The sequence below is a fragment of the Chlorocebus sabaeus genome, chromosome 8 (genome assembly GCF_047675955.1).
Source record: "Chlorocebus sabaeus isolate Y175 chromosome 8, mChlSab1.0.hap1, whole genome shotgun sequence".
NCBI classification, from domain to species: domain Eukaryota; kingdom Metazoa; phylum Chordata; class Mammalia; order Primates; family Cercopithecidae; genus Chlorocebus; species Chlorocebus sabaeus.
This window is the reverse complement of record NC_132911.1, coordinates 6,227,236-6,246,663: the sequence shown is the minus strand read 5'-3', so window position 1 is coordinate 6,246,663 and position 19,428 is coordinate 6,227,236. Positions and strand designations below refer to the sequence as shown.

At 37.0% G+C, this 19,428-nt stretch overlaps 1 long non-coding RNA gene across 3 annotated transcripts in view; it reads right to left on the bottom strand.

The window, feature by feature from the left end:
* Nucleotides 1-19,428, bottom strand: part of LOC103215287 (uncharacterized) — a 53,094-nt gene that overhangs the window by 14,751 nt on the left and 18,915 nt on the right. For 2 of the 3 annotated variants that reach the window (XR_012093635.1, XR_005235887.2), the window contains exon 2: nt 16,093-16,268. The exons of the other annotated variant lie outside the window; for it this stretch is intronic. This is a non-coding gene — a long non-coding RNA (uncharacterized lncRNA). The remainder of the gene's footprint in view (nt 1-16,092; nt 16,269-19,428) is intronic. 3 annotated transcript variants of the gene reach the window in all.

The following is a 19,428-nucleotide window of genomic DNA, read 5'->3' as shown; positions in this document are numbered from 1 at the left end:
TTGTTTTCCTTTTTTTTTGTGCTTTAATTTGAATATTTTCTTTTTTTTATTATACTTAAGTTCTGGGATACATGTGCAGAACGTGCAGGTTTGCTACATAGGTATACACATTCCATGGTGGTTGGCTGCACCCATCAACCTGTCACCTACATTAGGTATTTATCCTAATGCTATCCCTCCCGTTGCCCCCCACCACCCGACAGACCTCAGTGTGTGATGTTCTCCCTGTGCCCATTATGTTCTCATTGTTCAGTTCCCACTTATGAGTGAGAACATGCAGTGTTTGGTTTTCTGTTCCTGTGTTAGTTTGCTGAGAATGGTGGTTTCCGGCTTCATCCATGTTCCTGCAAAGGACATGAACTCATTCTTTTTTATGGCTGCATAGTGTTCCATGGTGTATATGTGCCACATTTTCTTTATCCAGTCTATCACTGATGGGCATTTGGGTGATTCCAAGTCTTGTGGAAGACACTGTGATGATTCCTCGAGGATCTAGAACTAGAAATACCATTTGACCCAGCAGTCCCATTATTGGGTATATACCCAAAGGATTATAAATCATTCTAGTATGCAGACACATGCACACGTATGTTTGTTGCAGCAGTATTCAAGCTGAATTTTATAGCACTGCAGGAAAGGCCTAACATACTACTGATTTGTTTGGAAGCAAGTGGCTTTCTTAATACATGATTAATTAATATTTATGTCAAATACAAAAGACAGTTTTCTCTACAGAATATTGAAAGAATGACCTATGGTAATACTGAAAATAGAAAAATGAAAAGTCAGTTTCCTCTGATGACAACAAATGCAAATGTCTAGGAAAAAATTTTTTGCTTTAAATTATAAGCTCTCCAGTGCATTTGGTTTTAGATATGATGGATATAGTTGATAGATAGATGATAGGTAGATACATAAATTAAATAGACAAAGGATAGATAAATGCATAGAGATAGATGGAGACAAAGGAGAGAGATAGGTTGATTTTATATTTTTCAATTTATTAGAAAAATTGGAAAAATAAAAAGACTTCCACTTTCAAAAATATTTTTCCTATTACAACAGTTGCCATTTTTATTATAAAATGTTTGGAAAGTATCAGAGTTAAATGGAAAAAATTAAATAAAATAATCCATAATCTGAGAACTCTGGCATATTTATCTTAGTTCTTGATATATCTTTACCTCTTTTTCAAAAATCATTTTCAAATTATTCATAATTTCAAATATTCAGAGAAAATTATAAAATAATAAAACCATTTATTCCCACAGAATTGAATACATTTTTCTTTATTTGTTTCAAATAACGTTTAAGCAAACTAAACTTCAGATGTATTATTGAAGTCCTTAATTCAATTACACTATTCCCTCCCTAAGATAGGTGTATATCCTTTCCTGCTTTGCCTCTATTGTTTTCCATATACATGCTTAAAAAATATATTTATTGTTATTCTGTATTTTTTTGAAATGTAGAACAAATGACAACAGCTTCGAGCAATCTTTTGCAATCTTTTGATTTTTGTTTAACAAAACAAAGCATAGGATTGCCATAGTTAGATCCAATTTATTTGTTGCTAATTCCTTATTGGCTTATTCTGCTAATTTTGTTGGCTTATGTAATTCAGATACTTCCTGATTTGTTTTTGTGTTTATTTTGTCAAAATATTTTAAGTTTAATACGTGTACTATCTCCATGTTTTTCATCAGTCTTTGTGCTTTTTCTATTTTGTTCAAAAGATTCTTCCATATTCTGAGTTTACACATATATTATTCTATATTGTCTTAATTTAAAAAAAAAGTTTCATTTATCTCTCAGATGTGTACATCAGGAATGTATTTCCTGAGTTGTGCTATGCAACCATCTAATTATATTGTTTTCCGTATAACAGGCCCACTGACCCATCATTAAGTAATTCAATCTATTCCGACTCATTGGTAATATCACCTGTGTTCCCAGAAGCTACTATTTATAACAGTAACTGTTAGTAACTCTAGTAACTCTAGTCTATCTCAGTAGTGTGTGTACCTATTTTTATTTTTATTTTTATTTTTGAGATGGAGTCTCGTTCTGTCGCCCAGGCTGGAGTGCAGTGGTGTGATCTCAGTTCACTGCAACTTCTACCTCCTGATTTCAAGCAATTCTCCTGCCTCAGCCTCCCCAGTAGCCGGGACTACAGGAGCATGCTGCCATGCCCGGCTAATTTTTTTGTACTTTAGTAGGGACAGTATTTCACCATGTTGCCCAGGCTGGTCGCGAACTCCTGAGCTCAGGCAATCCACCCGCCTAGGCCTCCCAAAATGCTGGGATTACAGGTGTGAGCCACCGCACCCTGCCATGTGTACCTATTCTTAAACAATACCCTTTAATTACCACATCTGCATAACAATTTTGATACCTGAAGATGCATATTCTCCTTCATTATTCTTCTTTTAGACACATTTATTGAATCTGTAAGGGGATCGATGAGCAGTGCACAAATGCTTCAGCCAAAGGCAGCCAATGTCAGCAGCCTCTGTGTGCACACAGACCTGAGACAAGAGTTCAATTCTGGCTAGCCAGTGTGCAAGCGCCCTGCAGGAACAACAAGCCTGCTTCAAGCTGCAGGATGTTGGAGTTGACTTTTACAACCATAGCTTGTCCAAAGCAAGCATGGATGAGACCAACATTTCAAAAGAGGGAAAGGAGAGTTGTTCCAGGCCTTAAGTTGTTGGTGTGTGGAGCAGTATGTACACCCCGTAAGCCACAAAGCAGCTGAGTTCTGTTGATGTACGGAGCACTAATAAGGTGTTTGTGTCAGTCTGTGAGAGCCAGTGTTAGATCAACTGCTTCAAATATCAGTGTGCATGCAAGGCTAAATAGGTTAATTGAGGGGATTAACTTTGCACACACATGACTTGTTCTCGCATTGAGGATGATGGTTTTCAACACTGGCTGCCTGTTAGAATTTTTGGGGGGAACTTTTAAAAATATTAATGTCCAGGCTACACCCTAGGACCAATTAAATGAGCATCTCTGAGTGTGGAATCCAGGCATGAGCAACATTTTACCAAATCCCCTGAAGATTGTAATGTGCACACACCTCTGAGAACAGCTTTAGTGTCAACTCAATTATGTGGTCTCAGTCTGGCTTGAAATCAGTAATTATATAAGAAAGAGAAACTACTAGGAGCCACCCAGAAGGCTAAGTGCATCCAGGACAAGTCAGAAGCAGTAGCCCGTGGGCTCAAGGATGAAAATGATGGCCCACAAAATATTGTGTACATTTTAGATATTTACTTTTAATGTAGCATTGAAGTGCACGGAACTTGGAGAAAATTGTTTAAGATAATGTGCTCAGCTGCTGAATCCTATAGAAGAGAGTTACTTTTCTGTTGCCCTACTCTGAGCTCAAGCACATATGGCAAACGTGCGGCTTTGTGGAATGGGCAATGCGGGGTCCTTCTGCTTTGCTGCTCTGCCATTGGGAAGATGCTCTGTGATCCAAGATCTCTCTCTACCTCCTCTACATTCCAGCCAGCAAGGAGTAGGGATGGGGAGTGGAAACCAGTGTCTTGCCTGAAAACAAGAAACAGAACATTTCTGCTCTTAACTCCTTGGTGAGAAATCAGTCATGTGTTCTTGCTCATACGCAAAGCCTGGAAAATATATTAAAGGTGGTCATGTGCGTAACTAAAAGGCGAAGTAGAGAATAGATATTAGGAATCAATTATTCTCTCACAACAGGAATCAAAGGAAAACGGAAGTTAATACAGTTTAAATACACATTTAAATAAAGGTTGATATCATGGTTGCCACCATTGCAAAAGACTACCTTAGTAAGAAGGGAACAGTATTTCAGCTGCCGCTCGACGGAGAAGCAGTGTTATTATTAAGTCAATTTTCCCTTGACCCTTCTAAATGCATAGTTCCAAAGGCATGTTTTGCTGAGTGATAGAATGAGAACCTCAGTTGACATTCTAATTAGAGAAATGGCCGATTGTTTGTTTGATACAGGGTCTTGCCCTGTTTCCCAGGCTGGAGTGCAGTGGTGCTATCATGGCTCACTACAGCCTCTACCTCACAGCTTAAGCAAACCTCCCCCTCAGCCTCCTGAGTGACTAGGAACCACAGGCACACGCCGTCACGCTTCGCTAATTTTTGTAGTTTTTGTAGAGACTGAGTTTTGCTATGTTGTCCAGGCTGGTCTTGAACCTCTGGGGTCAGTTGAGCCACCATGTTGGCCTCCCAAAGTTCTGGGGTTAGAGGCAGGAACCACTGCGCACAGCCTCATTGAAGTATTGAGGAAGGGAAGAACGTAAGGTGAGCCTGAAGCATCTTGTAGTTCCAGAAAGTAAGTGCTAAAACACACACACAGAGACACACTCACAGACGATGTGGGAATGTCAAAAGGACATTGGAACCAACTGAAATAGCTGGCTAGAGTTGAAACTGCAACAATTCGGAGAATAAAACAAATAAAGTAATAATAAACTACACCTCAAATATATTATTGACTTCATACTGACATAAACAAATGATTGAATATGTAAAGACATGAGGGAGGACAAACAAGTCTCCTGTGCAAAGGAATTAAAAATATTGTATCAGGATAACTTTTCTCTAAAGAGTAGACCATAACTCTCTGCTCCTTAAGTTAGAGGTGTGTTTAAAAGTGACGTCCTTCTGCAGAGAGCAGAAGGGAGAGGAGAGAGGAGACGTGACTTCCCAGTGCAGAAACCTGACAACATTGTCTCAGCCAGCTGTCAAAGTTAACACCAACAGTAATAAATCACATTTATAGTGATAGATCAGCTTGACCCTTCTCCAACATGAAAGTATGAGCTATTTTGTATTAACATGATTCTCATTAGCCAATTTAATGGTGGGAATTTTACCTGAGAGTTCTAGTGAATCAATGTTTTGATACGATGTGATGAAAATGATACTTTATCTCTGGGTCTTTCTACCCATAACTCTGACCTAATAATGGAGAAACCTTTAGATAAATTCCAGTCAGATGAAAAAATCCAAGTCCCAACATTCTACAAAATAACTGACCAGTTCTCTTTAAAACTGCCAAGGTCGGTTAAATTAATAAACTGTCAAGAGCCACCAGGAGGCCAAGGAGACAATGACTGCTAAATGTAATGTAGTATTTGAATAAGATTGTATCAAAGAAAAAGACATTAGTTAATAGGTCAGGAAAAATGAACGAAGTTTTAATTTTGCTAATAATAATATAGGTAACGATAATCAACAACTAGCTAGAAAGATCCTGCATACAAGAACAATAGAAGGAGAATTAAAAGAAAGGAAATAAATATTTGAGTTTTTTTGATTGGTAACTGCCTGACAAGGGATAAAGTGAATTTGCAGTAATATTTGTTTTTACCTTTGGAAAAATATATTTTTTTAATATTTAAGTTCTACTTTTGTAATACCAGTGGCTATGTAATCTTACATATCTAAATATGTATATATTTTTATATGTGAATAAACAAGGGTATTTGTAGCTTTTACATAACTTTTGGTAACCTTCAGCTCTTTTGTCTTCTGTTAAAATCACTATTCACAGTGTGTCTGTGAAAGTAAATTTCTTTTTCGTGATTTGATGATATTGATGGTTATTGTCAAACTTGGTAAGAGAAATACAGCTTCAAATGAAAAAACAACAGTCGTCCACCAGACAGCCTCTTATTCTGTCAGGGGGCAGAGTTAATTTGTGCCACTTCAGCAAAGAGTAGATTCCTTCTTTCACAGCCTGGGTTTAATGATGGCATTGATCAAAATGTTAATTTATGTTGATTTATCAAGACATAGTGATTGTAGTGATAAGCCTTCATGATTGGTACTTCCAAAGTAAATGTACTGAAATGATAAATGCGTGTTTCCCTGGCCACAGAAATCGATTTTACTCTGCAGTTAATGTTTCCTATAACCCAACTTCATTAGGCAGAACTCAGTTAATGACATCATGAATTTGTTTCATTTTATCAAATTGCATTAATTAGGGAAATGTGCTGAATGTTGATTGTGAAGAAACATACTCTTTTTCCTTGGAATGACAGAAGAAAAAACAAGGTAATTGGATTAATTTTCCCTTCTTTTTTTTTTTCTTTAACCCCTGTTAACTAGGAATGAGAAAATCCTTTTTCAACAGAAAGGCATAAGCAGCTTTGTTTTAACATAATTCTTATTAGCCAATTTAATTGTAGGAATTTTAAGTGCAAGTTTTATTGGATCAATGCCAGACTCTGACAACCATATTGAATACAGTATCTCCAGAGTCTTAGACATTTGAAAATAAAAGCTTGAGGTTTCCTATAACAGTTGTTTAAAAAAATCCAAAACAAAAATCAAGCACTGATTTCTTTCTCATGGTTCTATAAATTATTTATTTTTGGTTTTATCACCCTGCTCTCAAAGCTTAGAATATGTTTTCTCACCCCTGCTCTCAAAGCTTAGAATAATGTTGTCTGTGATCTAGAAGTTCTGTTGTGACAATGGTCTACTGCAGAGTACACATGATTCATGGCGATCTGTGTGAGTTGTTTAAAATATTGTTGCATGGCACTTAATTATAGTAACAGATTATCACAACAGTTGAAAATCAAATCATTTGCATGTAATTATGGGTGTTCTCTAGATTGGAGGGGGACAGGTAACTTTCGTTAAAGAGAAAGCATGGGTCTTTTGTTGTCTTTATTCCATTGGGGGCTCTAGTTCCAGTTCATGTTGAAAAACACAGTTCATGAGTATGCCACATGCAGCCCAATAGCTGTTCTGTATTCAAACCCAGTAAGCATGTTCCCACTGGGGCATGAACCAAATCACCACCTTTAGAAATAAGTACCTACTGGGGTCAAAGCAGAGGTCATCTTCATGTTTAAGCTCTAAGTAACCAAGAAAGAGGCTTTATTCTAAACTTAGAGTAATAATTGCTTCGTGCACATGCATGTTATCCTCAGAGGTAAGATAAGCAAATTAAGTAATTGTTTTCATACAAAACTGTTCAGAAGTATACACATACCCCGAACCCCACCACACACACACACACACACCTGTCAGAGTAGAATGGTTCCTTAGTCTCTTTTTTTGTGATTTCATGAATAGAGTTAAATAGGCAAATGACGAAATGCCTTTTAAAGACAAATGACATGGCTAATTTTCTATTTAAAATGTGGAGGGTACATTGGATGCCTAAAGAGGTCTCTAACTGATATGAGGAATTTACAATCTTTTCTCTTTCCAAGTCCCAGTCTGCTCATCTCTAAATTAGCTCCTTCCTACTCTGATAGTTTAGGATTTTAGGATTTAAAAAATACAATCCCTTTAGTCATCTTGACTCTGCTATATAAACAATGTTTTATTGTATTGATAATTTTAATTCATCAGGCTTGATGAAAAATACAAAATAAGTATAGCATTCATCTGAGAAAATTTACTACTTATTCATATGAAAGTCATGGTATTCTAGTAATTTCAGAGAAGGTGGTTATAAATGCCAGAGATACAGAGTGTAAGGAAAGCAAGATAGAGTCTGAGCACTCCATCACTTCGATTACATGAGGTGGGCAATGAAGAGGCAGGGATCTGCGTGTAATGACACAGGCGATGGGATCGAATTGAAACCCACTGAATATAGGGCATTTTCTATCACTCCCCGAATCTTCCTGATATATAAACACATATTAGATTCATTGAATTTAAACAGTAATAAAGATGATAACCAGATTTAACATTTATTTGTTTTTATTTTACAGTAGTTTTATGTTTATGGAATTTGAGAAGATAGAACATAGGCTTGCCATCCCTGTTTCTGATGCTTCCTATCATCAACTTCTTATGCTGGTATGGCATATTTTTACAAATCGTGCCTCAATATTAAGGCATTATTATTAACAAAATCCCATGCTTCACTAGGATTTCTTTTAATTTTTAACAATTTTTACTCCAGAATTCCAGCCAGGAAGCTGTATTGCATTTAATTGTCATGTCTACGTAGGCTCTTGTCCCTGATAATTTCTTGGACTTTCCTCACTTTTGATGACCTTGACAACTTTAAGACATATTCATTAGATATTTTATAAACTGTCCTGTGGTTGGATTTATCCGATGTTTTACTCATGATTAGCAAGGGTTTGTGAGTTTGGGGGAGGAAGACTAAAAAAGGTAAAGCGCCATTTTTGCTATATCTTATCAAGAGTGCATGCAATTAACATGGTTTCTCATGGTTGATGCTAACCTGCATCACCTAACTGAGGTGATGTGATACGGTTTGGCTGCGTCCCCATCCAAATCTCATCTTTAATTGTAATTTCCATAATCCCCATGTGTGGTGGGAAGGATCAGGTGGGAGGTAATTGAATCAAGGGAGTGGTTACCTCCATGCTGTTCTCGTGATAGTGAGTGAGTCCTCATGAGATCTGATGGTTTTATGAGGGGCTTTTTGTCCTTTTGCTTGGCACTTCTTGCCACCACCATGTGAAGAAGGATGTATTTGCTTCCTCTTCTGCCATGATTGTAAGTTTCCTGAGGCCTCCCCAGCCATGTTGAACTGTGAGTCAATTAAACCCCGTTCCTTTATAAATTACCCAGTCTCAGGGACGTCTTTATTACCAGTGTGAGAACAGAGTAATACATGATGTTTGTCACATTTTTCCACTGTGGAGTCAATATCACCTTTTTGCACTTTCCATACTGTGCACTTTATAAGTAGTCACTCTGTGCGGCCTATGTTGAAGGGGTGGGAAGTTATGTTCTACTCTTGAGGGCAGAGTAATTTTTTTTTGTATATATTTTCTAGAATTCTTCTCCACAGGAGACTTGTCTACCATCTTTCATTTATTTTTTAATACATTATATCCATATGGACTCATGGATACTTATTTCATAACTCAGGGTATAGTCTAATACTACATTATTTAATGTGTTGCTCAAAGTATTTCATATTTGGACATTAGGAGCACTATCATTTGACCCTTGGTTCCTTTGACACATTCCTATTATTTTACATATTTTCTTATCCCTTCTTACTTCCTGCACTATAAGATACTGCAGGATCCACTTGTATATGCCCAGCGCCAGTCCTGGAATCAACCATTTCTCCAAGGAACTCTGATTCCTTTCATGGGAGAGCAGCATTATAAATCAATATTCCATCACTAGGCGTTCTCATTGCTAGTGGAGTATTGTTCCTTGCGTTCTTTCACCAATACCATGTGGTCTTGTAAAATGCTGCCTTGAAAAATGTAACTTTACAGTAGGTCTTGAATTGAGGTAGTGAAGGTCTTTCGACTGTCTTATGTCAATAATGTTTAAGCTGTTGTAGGTCTCTTGCCTCTCCATATTAAGTTTAGGATAAATTTGTTCATGTGTATAAAATAGCTTGCTGGGGTTGTGAGTGAGATTGCATTACATGTATAGATCAGTTTAGGAATAACTGATATCTTAATAATATTTGCTGTCCCAATACATGAACCTGGAATATCTTTCCATTTATTTAGATTTTCTTTGATTTCTTTCATCAGAGATTTGTAATTTCTTGCAAATAAATCCTGTACATATTTGGTTATATGTTGCCTTAGTGTGTTCAGGCTGCTTTAGCAAGATACCACAAATTGGATGTCCCGAATAACATCCAGTTTTTTGGATGTTATTTATTTATTTTTGGTTCTGAAAGCTGGAAAGTCTAAGTTCAAGGTGCCAGCAGATCTGGTGTCCAGTGAGGGCTAGTTTTTGTTTTGCAGACAGCCATTTTCTCACTGTGTCCTCATAGAGCAGAAAGAGAAAACACACTGTTGTGTCTTTTTATGTGGGCACTAATTCTGTTATTGTACTTCCAAAGACTCTACTTCCTAATGTCATCACATTGGAGGTTAGTGCTTCAACATATGAATTTTGCAGAGACACAAACATTTAGTCCATAACATATTTACACCTAAGTATTATATTATATGAGTTGATTGTAAATGGTAATGTTTAGTTAGTTTTTAAATTTCAAATCCCAATAGTTCATTGCTGGTATATGGGAAAGCAGTTGACTTTTGTATACTAACATTGCATCTATGGTCTTCCTATTCTTTCTTATTGTTCCAGGAGTCATTTTTTTCAGTTGTTTGGGATTTTCCACATAGATAAATATACTATACAAATACAAACTCTTTTATTTTGTTCTTCCCAGCCTATATAACTTTATTTCCTTTTATTTTGTATTGCACTAGGTAATATACCCAGGATGATGTTGAATCAGATTGGTAAAAAAGGACATCCTTGCCATGTTCCTGACAATAGAAAAATGACCAGATTTTCACCGTTAAGTATGATGTTAGCTGTAGGTATTTGGAGGATGTTCTTTAACAAGCTGGGGGAGATCTCCTGTAATAGTACTTTGCTGAGAGTTTTTTCAGGAATGACTCTTGGATTCTGTGAAATTCTTTTTCTGAAGTAATTGATATGGTAACATATTTTGTCAGTGGTGGTGCAGGTTTTTTAGTGTTTTAGCAAAGTGACTCCTTTTTTAATCGATAAATGCTATTATCTGAATATTGGTGCACTGCCACCTCAAATTTATATGCTGAAATCCTAACTTCCAAGGTGATAGTATTAGGAGTTGGGGCTTTTGGGTGCTGATTTGGTCATGACAGTGGAGATTAGTGCCTTTATAAAAGAGACTCCAGAGAGCTGGCTCATTCCTTCCATCATGTGAGAATGCAGCAGCAAGGTGGTTGCCTATAAACCAGGAAACAAGACCTCACCAAGCATTGAATCTGTGATGTCATGACTTTGAACTTCCCAGCCTCCAGAACTGTGAAAAATAAAGCCTTGCTGTTTATGAGCCACCCAGTTCATAGCATTTTGTGGAGCCTGAAAAATCTAAGACAATGAACCGGCACTGGTTATCTGACCACGCTGTATAATTCTTTTAATAAATTTTTTAATTTAATTTGCTATTTTTTTTGAAACTTTACATCTATATTTACGAGAGATAGTGGTCTATTCACCTATTTCAGAATTTAGTTTTATGTTAATATAAATTGAGTTTCAGAAAATGAATTAAAATGTGATCTTTCAAGGCTGGGCATAGTGGCTTACACCTGTAATCCCAGCACTTTGGGAGTCCAAGACGGGTGTATCAATTGAGGTCAGGAGTTCGAGGCCAGCCTGGCCAACATGGTGAAACCCCGTCTCTACTAAAAATACAAAAATTAGCTTGGCATGATGGTGCGTGTATGTAGTCCCAGCTGAGGCAGGAGAGGGGAATTGCTTGAAACTGGGAGGCAGAGGTTGCAGTGAGACAACATCATGCCACTGGCTCCAGCATGGGCAACAGAATGAGACTCCATCTCAAAAAAAAAAAAAAAACAGTTATCTTTTTGCTTCTGAATTTTGAAAGACATTGTGGAGGATTAGTATCCTTTTTTACTTAAATGTTTAGCAAGATTCACAAATGAGACTCTCTGGGCCTCATGTTTTCTTTGTTAGAAGATTGAAAATACCAATTAGATTTATTTGATATTTATAGGTTGACTCAGGTAATTCATTTTTCCTTGTTAAGTGATGGTGTTATATGTCTTTCAATGAATGATCTACCTCATTTAAATGATCAAATTGTGAGTTATGAACTTGTTTGTAGTACTCTTTATTACCTTCACAATGCATAAATCCTTCACAGGATCAGTAGATAGCATACAAGAATCCTGCTTTCACTTTTGATGTTGCTAATTTGGGGCTTCTTTTTTTGTTGATTACTTTGGCTAAAAGTTTATCAGCTTTACTAATTTCTTTCAAATAAAACTTTGTTGTTATTCTGGTTTTTTTCTGTCTTCAGTTCAATTAATTTCTGCTTTAATTTTTATTATTTTCCTCTGCTTCCATTAAGCATAAATTATTTTTCTTTTCCAAGTTTCAAAAAAAGGAAGCTTAGGTAATTGATTTTAGATTTTTAAATTTTCTAATATGTACATTTAGTGCTATAAATTTTCTTCTAGATGCTGTTTTTAATGCACCTGATATATTTTGATTAATTGTGTTTTTATGTTAATTTAGAACAAATATTTTTAATTGCTATTAGAACTTCTTTGATACTTGTATTATTTAGAAACGTGTTTTTGAATCACCAAATATTTTACAATTTTCCATTTATCTTTCTGCTTGCTTTTTTTTTAAAATTTATTTATTATTATTATACTTTAAGTTGTAGGGTACATGTGCATAACGTGCAGGTTTGTTACATATGTATACTTGTGCCATGTTGGTGTGCTGCACCCATCAACTCGTCATTTACATCAGGTATAACTCCCAGTGCAATCCCTCCCCCCTCCCCCCTCCCCATGATAGGCCCCGGTGTGTGATGTTCCCCTTCCCGAGTCCAAGTGATCTCATTATTCAGTTCCCACATATGAGTGAGAACATGCGGTGTTTGGTTTTCTGTTCTTGCAATAGTTTGCTAAGAATGATGGTTTCCAGCTGCATCCATGTCCCTACAAAGGACACAAACTCATCCTTTTTTATGGCTGCATAGTATTCCGTGGTGTATATGTGCCACATTTTCTTAATCCAATCTGTCACTGATGGACATTTGGGTTGATTCCAAGTCTTTGCTATTGTGAATAGTGCCGCAATAAACATACGTGTGCATGTGTCTTTATATCTGCTATTGTTTTCTAAGTTATTTCTATTGTGATCTGAGAACATACTTTGATTTCTATTCTTGTATTTTGTTAAAATGTGTTTTATAGCCCATGATTTTGTCTAACTTGGAGAATGTTCTATTAATCTCAGGAAACCTGATCAAGTTAAAAGATTGTGCTTGTCAGGTCATCTGTATTCTCACTGAGAATTTTTTCTATTTGATCTATTAATTCCAAAAGGAAGGCTTTGAAGTGTCCTATTATAAAAGTTTCTACTTGTCACCTTAGTTCTGTAAGGTTTTTGCATCACCTATTATATGCTCTGTTGTTACGTGCATATATGTTTAGGATTGTTGTGTATTTCTGGATAATTGATCCCCTTTATCATATGTAATACGCCCCATAATCCCAGATATCTATTTTTGTAAAATTAATAATCCAGGATACTTTCATTAAAGTTAGTAAGCAATATAATTTTATTATTCACCTAATTTTTACTATTTGCTTATTGAGTCTTTAGACTTAAGTGAGTTCTTTATGACAACATTTTTGGGGACTTAGTTTTGTTTTTGCTTTTATTAAATCACTCTGAGCCATCTTTGTTTTTCACTTGCTGTATTTAAATCATTCATATTTAAAGTGATTTTTGTATATTTGGATGAATACCTACCATGTTTGTAACTGTTTTCAATCCATTGTATTTTTTTGTTCTTGTTCTTTTATTTTCTGCCTTGTCTGAGTTTATTTCAAAATCTGACATGATTCCATTTATCTCTTCTCTTAGCATAACAATTAACTTTAAAAAATGTATTTTTATTGGTTTTCAGTATTTATTTATAACTAATTAAAATTCCCCTTCAAGGAACACTATATTGCTTCATATATGGAGCATATGTCTTCTATCAGAGTATTTCCAGTTCCTTCCTCTAGTTTCTTATTCCATGGCTTTCATTCGTTTCACTTATCTATATGCTATGTTACTCAATGTTTTTAATATTATTATTTTTAAATGATCTTTCAGAACAATTATAAATAAGGAAAATAAAACACTATACCTTTTCTGATTCCTTCTTTATTCACTTCCTTTATATATGTGGATTTGAATTTCTCACCTATATTATCTTCCTTCTCCCTAAAGAATTTTTAACATTTCCTGCAGGTAAGATCTATCATTATGAATTGCCTAAGTCTTTGTTGAAATGAGAAAATCTTTATTTTTTCTTGTGTTTTTGAATAATTTTACTGAATATAAATTCTGTTTTTTATCTTCAATATTTCAAATATTTTACTGCACTCTCTTCCTCTTGTGTGTTCTGGTAAGTTCTCTGTAGTTCCCTTCTTTTAGAGATTATGTGTTTTGTTTGTTTTCAATATTTTTTTCTTTGTCTTTAGTTTCCTGTATTTTGAATATAATATGCCTGTTTCCTGTATTTGTCATTTGGTGTTTGTCATTAATTTAGGGAGGTTATTTGCAGTGTAACATCAGATATTTTTGTGCTTTTTTCTGTTTTTCTTCTTCTGTTATTCCAATTAATCGTAAGGTATATTACCCCTTTGAAATTGTCCCACTTTTCTTGAGTGCTCTATTTTTAATAGTTTTTTTTCTGTTAAATATTCTCACTCTTTATGTTTAAGTGTGTGGAGTTTCTATTGACCTATCTTTGAGGTTGGCGATTCTCACTTTAGCTGTGCCTGCTCTTCAGATGAACTCATTAAAAACAGATATTCTTCATTTCTATTATAGTGTTATGAATTTCCTGCATTTCCTTTTTGCTTATTTTTGAATATCGATCTCTCTTCTTACACTGCTTGCAATGTTTTATTTTGTTTTCCGTATTGTTCACTTTCTCCATTAGTGCCCTCAGAATATTAATCATGATTTTTTTCAATTCACAAACTGATAATTTCAAAATCTCTCCCATATCTGATTTCGTTTCTGGTGCTTTCTTTGTCTCTTCAACTCGTGTTTCTTTTCTATATTTTAGCATGCTTTATAATTTTTGTTGTTGTTGAAAACCAGACATAATGCATGGAGTTATAGGAACTGAGGTAAATAGGTCTTTAGTTTTAAAAAGATGGGCCACATTTAATTTTTGCCACCGTTGTAGTTGCCAAAGTTTTCAAATTTTTCTGGTATCCTGGTTCTTGTGCTCATTAATTCTAGGATTCCCTAAGGACTCCTTCTCAAACAGAGTTTGTATTTTGTAGCTTTTTCTATCTGTAATACACTGTTGTCATACTGGATACCTGTTGGTGTGGAGGTAAGGTGTGGGAATGGGGAAACATTTTATGGTCTTATGATTGAACCTTAGTGGGCCTATGTTTTGAGGTCATCATCTTTAAGAACATTGCTCTAGTTATATAGATATTTTTTAAAAGCGCCTCAGTTGAGACATGAAGTCAAAGAAGAACTGGAATGAGAGCAACGTCCTTTCTCCGGCTAGTGTAGGCTCTACCAAAGTCCTTTCAGCTGCTGAGGGGGTACTGTTTATGGATAATGCTCTGGGTGAATTTCATATGGTTTCCCCATGTCCTACCAGAATCAGGAGGGTTTATTTCTCAGATCTTCACTTTGAGAACACAGTGGGGCTTCTGGAGATAACACCCATAAATGTGTGAATTTTAAGACTGCAGCTTTCAGCCTCTACAAGTTTTTCTTTCTCATGATAGTCCCCATGCCCTTGAGAAATTCACCAAAATTACCATTTTACACTTTGTACCAGTTTATGGCTTCAGATGCTGCTGTTCCAGTTAAGCAGGTATCTGCTGGACTCTCTGGATTTGCTTGCCCAACGCTTTCTGGTGCAAGACTTCCCCACGGCCTCAGTCCACTGATGTACCAAAGACTAGTCATTGATTAACAGTTTGTTTCATTTCTTCTTGTAAGGAGGGGAGTGATAACTTCTAAGGATTTTGTATACCAGAGCTAAAACCAGAGTTCAGAATAGCTTATTTTTAATTTTTTAAATCGATAAATAAAAATGGTGTATATCTATGGTATACAACATGATGTTTTGAAATATGTATACATTGTGGAATAGCTAAATCAAGCTAGTTAGCATAGGCATTACCTCACATATTTTTGGTGAGAATGCAAAATCCTTTGAAGCAATTTTTAAGTATACAATATATCGTTATTAACTATAGTCACCACTTTCAACGTAAGGTCTATAGGACTTAGTCCTCTGGTTTAACTGAAATTTTTAATCATTTTACCAACATTTCCCAACCCCACACCCTGAATAGCTTATTTCCAATTTTTTTCATCATTGTCCTTTTTGACTTCCTTCCATTAGGACTCATTGTGTAATAGAAGGATACATGATTCTATGCACTTTTTCAACAACGCTCCCTGCAGATTCTAAGTTGGAGTCTTAATGTGAAGGAAATAAGTATCATCAGAGGGAATTTATAAAAATAGTACCTGGGATTTATGCGGCATGTTACTATTTACAGATCACTCCCATGAATATTCACTTACTTCTGCTTTCAGGGCCATACAGCTGCTTATCCCGGAGCCCAGGGCTTTTTTCCAGGGATGCTGCTTTGTGTTCTGATGGTTTGACTCTGTGCCATTTTTGGCCTTGGGAGAACCAGCACACGACAAGACACAAAATATGGCTTCCGATGCAGTGCCGTGGGGCTAGATGATGTCATCTGGAAATGCATAAAAACTCTGAATTTTGGAAAGTATAAAACAGGGAAAGTCTGACAGACAACTTTCCTTTCCTTCCCTTCCTTCCCCAAGGTCTGCCCCAAGGTGCACTCTCTCTGTGCAGTTTATCTGGAGACATCAGGGGGCCAAGCAGAAAATACCTGCTGAGTGACAAGCTGTGTCTCTCCAGATCCCTGTGAAGTGTGGCCAGCAGGTAACAGCGCACCTTCATTGCGTTCTGACCTTTCCTACTGCGTTTTTCTATCTCTCATTAAGAGCATCCCAGGATTGCATTTCCAAATTATGGTATCAGCAATTGACGCTTATTTGCCTCAGACTCTGCTTTTTCTCAGGAACTCTGTTTCTTTCTTGTTTTGTTGTTGTTGTTGTTGACATGGAGTCTCAGGGGTCTCACTCTGTTACCCAGGCTGGAGTGCAGTGGCATGATCTCAGTTCACTGCAACATCTGCCTCCTGGGTTCAAGCAATTCTCCTGACTCAGGCTCCTGAGTAGCTGGGATTACAGGTGCCCACCACCACACCCAGATAATTTTTGTATTTTGTATGGGGTTTCACCATATTGGCCAGGCTGGTCTTGAACTCCTGACCATAAGTGAGCCACCCATCTTAGCCCTCCAAAGTGCTGGGATTACAGGTGTGAGCCACTGTACCTGGCCCAAGAACTTGGTCTAAAAAAGCCATCAGGTAGTTGAACAGCGGTAGATTGCTAGATCTCTGCCAAAAACCAGCAGTAATGCAGGGCAGGAAAACTCCCTTGACATTTTGATTTTTGTCCCTTGTTATATTTGTTCAAATCTTGTGCAACCCTTTAGCCCTTATTCGTTGAAATTTTCAATCCTAGTTCTATGTTCTCCATTAATACTTCTATAGTGGTCTTGTGAAATTTTAATGTCCATAAAATGCTCTCTCTAAAACCCTAGCCTTAACCTCCTTTCCACCAGTGTTTTGCTTCCCTTGTGGCTTCAGCCATTCCATCCCATGATCTCAACACAGACCTCTTGAGAGTGTAAACTTCAGCTTCTTTGAAGCCTCACTGTAAATGTCCTGCGTTCCAGCTTCATGCACCTGACTCTGTACATTGTTCTGTATTTCCTGAACCTGTAATCCACTGTTCCTACCAATTTTTCACTGTCCCTCCTTATCTTTACTTTCTTGTACTCATTTCTCTCTTTAGTCAGATTAAGTGCCACAATTTATTATTATCCACCATTTCCTTTCATGAAATCTCAACCCTTCTCTGCTTCTGCTTCAACTGCAGCCTTGGTTCCATCCGAAAAGCTGCCGCCTTCATTTACAGTGCCACACAGCTGGAGAGAGATTTATGGCCACACTTTATCAGACTGACTTTTGGACATGATGCCTACTATGGTTTGGCTCTGTGTCCCTGCCCAAATCTCATCTGGAGTTGTAAACCCCACGTTTTGAGGAGGGAGCTGGTGGGAGGTGATAGGCTCATGGAGGCCTTTTTCCCCCATGCCGTTCTCGTGATGGTGGGTGAGTTCTCATGAGAGCCAATGGTTTTCAAGTGTGACATTTCCTCACTCTCTCTCCTCCTGTCACCATGTAAGATGTGCCTTGCTTCTCCTTTACCTTTCGCCATGATTATGATTTTCCTGAGCCCTCCCCAGCCATGTGGAACTGTGAGTCAATTAAACCTCATTTCTTTATAAATTACCCAGTCTCAGGCAATTATTTATAGCACTGTGAAAATGAACCAATACAATGCCTCACCCTAAGTGGGCTCTTCAAGATAGTTCATTTCCCTGATGCCTTCATTCTTCTGCTGTCTTTGATCACCATTTTCTGAAAATCACCATAAGTTGATTTTAAACTGATCCATTTGGAACCTCTAGAATTTCACATTAAAAATATCATTTATTGAAGAATTTTAATTAGAAAGTTAGCAAGGTTTCGAATCATAGATTTTAATGTTTTAAACATGAACTTGACGTACTCTAGCCTGTTGCCATAATTTTCCTTCAACTTGATCACATTATCCTCTAAAGCTAAAACACCATGTTTCCTGTGTACTTGGCTTAGTCCTATTTGAAATACATTTTCCAGTAGCATTAAAAGAGCCCCTTGAGCAGCTTAACTTTCTGATTCTTAGATGAGGGCATTCTATGTCACAAGCAGCGAAAATTAACAATCAAAGTTGTATAGAATAATTGTTCCAAAGACTTTAATTTTCATATGTGCAATGCAAATGGAAAGATCTCATTCTATAACCACAAGAGACAGAGCTTATGCACTCTCACAAGAATAAAATGCATGGAAGCAAAGTTTCTAAAAATGTGTCAACATTCACATGTTCCTGGAAGCTGAGCACGCGGCTGTCACTGCCAGCTGGAGTGTGTTCCGTGGTTTGTGTACATTCAAGCAGGAGGGGTCTGGTGGGTGCTGCAGTGTGACGTCTGACCACTTGGTTGGTTTGGGCTGCTGATGGCTGCTTCATATTTACATACCTGCTATCAACTATCTGCTGCACAGAAAGGTTGATTTCCAAAGTAAAAAGGCATTTTGCAATGACGTACATCACACAACTTACTCCCAATACAACTTTTAAAATACTTTTAGGTAGATTACACTCAGTCTTTTTATTGAGGTTGTGTTGTCATTGTCAACAGCAGTGACATCTTTTCTTTACTATAAGTAAAGCATCAACGCTAGCTCTGGAGTTAATTTTCAACTTTTCCTTTTACTTCCCTTTCTTTACTGACTCCCCAGGCACATCATGATTCCTTCTTCTAATCAAGACCCTTCCTGGAATCATTCTCAGACTGAAGTGGGAGGCATATCCTACACCACAGAGGGATTGGGGGCCAGGCGCAGTCGCTCATGCCTGTAATCCCAACACTTTGGGAGGCCGAGGTTGGTGGATTATGAGGTCAGGAGTTCGACACTAGCCTGGCCAACTGTCTGTACTAAAAGTACCAAAAAAAAATTTTAAAAAGAAAGAAAGAAAAATAAATTAGCCGGGCATGGTGGTGCCTGCCCATAGTTCCAGCTACTCGGGAGGCTGAGACAGGAGATTTGCTTAAACCCAGCAGGCAGGGGTTGCAGTGAGCAGAGGTCGTGTCCCTGCACTCCAGCCTGGATGACAGAGTGATACTCCATTGAAAAAAAAAGAAAGAGAGAGAGA